Source organism: Chinchilla lanigera, unplaced genomic scaffold, assembly GCF_000276665.1.
Source record: "Chinchilla lanigera isolate Chin_1 unplaced genomic scaffold, ChiLan1.0 scaffold00037, whole genome shotgun sequence".
In the NCBI taxonomy this organism is placed as follows: domain Eukaryota; kingdom Metazoa; phylum Chordata; class Mammalia; order Rodentia; family Chinchillidae; genus Chinchilla; species Chinchilla lanigera.
This window is the reverse complement of record NW_004955438.1, coordinates 10,718,411-10,721,149: the sequence shown is the minus strand read 5'-3', so window position 1 is coordinate 10,721,149 and position 2,739 is coordinate 10,718,411.

The following is a 2,739-nucleotide window of genomic DNA, read 5'->3' as shown; positions in this document are numbered from 1 at the left end:
AGAGGAAGAAAAGTGAATTCAGATTCAAAAAGATAGAGGCAACAACTCAGGATAATGGAAAGACGTGAGGTACAGACAATATGCTTGGGAGGAATTCTGTTCAGATGAAGCAAAGCTTCTGGCCTCAAGAATACAAGGAAATTTTCCTGCACAGTAAGGGTGTGGCTTGGGGTTGTGAGAGAGGAAGTAATGAGGGTTTAAATGTGGTAAGTCTCTGGTGAAGGAACCCATCATACTGACTGCGATACCTACCCCCCTTCCCCATCTACAGGAAACTGAGATGGGATGGGTGTTGAATACCTAGATGAACTGTGTTATCTGTGGAAGAGAGTGGGCCTATGCCTCACCTGCAGGGGAAATTCCAGTCTGCCACTAATCCCTTTCAAACTCTTCCAAAAAACTGAAGCAGAGGGTATACTTCCAAACTGATTTTATGGATTCAGCACTACCATGATACTAAAGCTAGAGAATAGCATAAACTTAATGACCAGTGTCCCTGAAGCACATAGGCTCAAATGTGCTCAACAAATTGCTAGCAAGTGAAATTCAACAACATATTAAAAGAATAGGTGTGGCAGTGAATCTCTGGCACTCTTGGTCATTCATTTGTTGGATGGAGAGATGCCTCTTAGGAAAATAGTAAAGCCCACTTCTGGGTGCATCTGGGTGGGTTTTGAGGGTGTTGTGTGTATGTGGCCAGTGAACTGAGCAGGGGATGTGGAGGAAGACACATATTCTGACTTTCGACAGGACCATCCAAAAGATTTGCAGCCCAGATGGAAAGAAAGTGGAGGGAGGAGCTCCACTAGTGCTTGCAAGTCAATTTTGCTTGAGCAGGTGTATATTTTGCTGCTTCTATTACCTGTGGACAGCGGATTCCAACTTCTTTAAGCTTTTGACACGAACTTATATCAACAACTCTCAAGGGAACTTCAGTCTTTTTTGATTATATTGGGGCTGCTCTTTTTTTAAGGCTTCCAACCTCTTGCACGGAACAACTACTGGATTCTATGGCTTCAGAATGCAAATAGCCACTGTAGCACTATGCAGTCTCTGATCCTGTAAGCCAATCTAATAAATCCCCTTTTATGACATATTTATATTCATAAAAGGGAAATACAGTGGTACCTTGGCTTGTGAACTTAATTTGTTCCACAATTCTGGGAAAGATAGCCACCTTTTTGCTCATCACATCATGCAGTTCAGGAATGGAAGCAAAATTTTTCTCAATGCTTTTGTTTACAAGCCAAATTGTTTACGATTTGGTTGCCAACCAAATTTCTTCTTTGCAGTTCCCTAACCAATACAATAATTCATCATAACTATGTGGGATTTATTTCAGTGAGGCAAAGATAGTTAAACAGACAAAAATTTGTGAATGTGATAATATCACATTAACAGAATTAAAGATAAAAATATGATTACCCAATAGATACAGAAAAATATTTGACACAATTCAGTATGCTTTTATGACAAAAGCTTTCAACAAATTAGATGTAGAAGGAGTGTACCTCAACACAATAAAAGTCATGTCCAAGAAAATCATGCGACATCATACTAAATGATGAAAATTTGAAAACTTTTCCTTCAAAACCAGGAGAAAGACAAGTATGCTCCTTGACCTTTCCTTTCAACAGAACGCTAAAGTGTTAACAACAGCAGTTAGGCAAGAGAAAGAAAAAAATCATCTAAGTTAGAAAAAGATAAGTTAAATTGTCCTTTTTTGCAGATAACATGATATTATACATCTATAGAAAACCATAAAGAGTCCATCAAGAAACTGTTAGAATTCATAGATTTTGAAATGACAGGATACAAAATCAATGGCATTTCTTTGTGGTAAAAAATGTGCTATCCAAAAGAAACCAAGAAAAAAATTCTATTTATAATAGTATAAAGAAAAAAAGAAATTTCACCAGAGATAAAGGATGTAGAGGGCTTCTGGAAAGATGGTAGAATAGTAAACAGCAAGAAGTCAAACTCTCTAAGATTCAGAATCCAAAAACTGGAAAATAAATTGGGGAAGAAAAGAAGGAGGGAGGTGGATCCCTGGGAACCAGGAAGGATCTAAAGGGAAAATTGGGCCCCAAAGAAAAATTGAAGAGATAGACCACAATGCAGTGAAAGGAGGGAGCAAACTGCATGTTCTCCCCAGCTCCTAGTTCATGGTGTGAGAAAGAAGGATGGAATCAGCAGAGACACAGTGAAAGCAGGTGACTCCCAAGGCCTTCAGGGAGAAATGCACCAGTGGACAGGAGCAGTGGATGCTGTGAACTACAACAGCTGGTGAGTGACTGAGGTCCAAGTGACTACAGTGTACCCTGGAGAGAGTGTTTTCTCAGATGCCATTTTAGGGAGGGGCCAATTGAACCCAAGACTCAGAGCAGCCATGGATTTGCTTCATCTCAGGGCTCCCAGTGTTAAACTCTGACAGTGATTGGGTGAGGGACAACCACAGAATATGTCCAGGGTCAGGGAGCCATGGTCAGGGCAGCAAGAGACACTCAGTGTACTATAAGCTAAGTGACTCAGGCTCCAATCCTATGACCAGAGGCCAAGCTCAGCCTCAAATTCTGTGGATTAGAAAGTACCAGAAAGTACCCACCCTAAGCCTACTCATGGCCTATTGGGATTATCCAGCACAGATCTGGGCTCTGAGTGTCTCCTTTGTCTACCAGTGAGAGCAGAGTCATCCCCTAATTTGGACACTGCCACAAAACTGCAGACATAGAAGAGAAT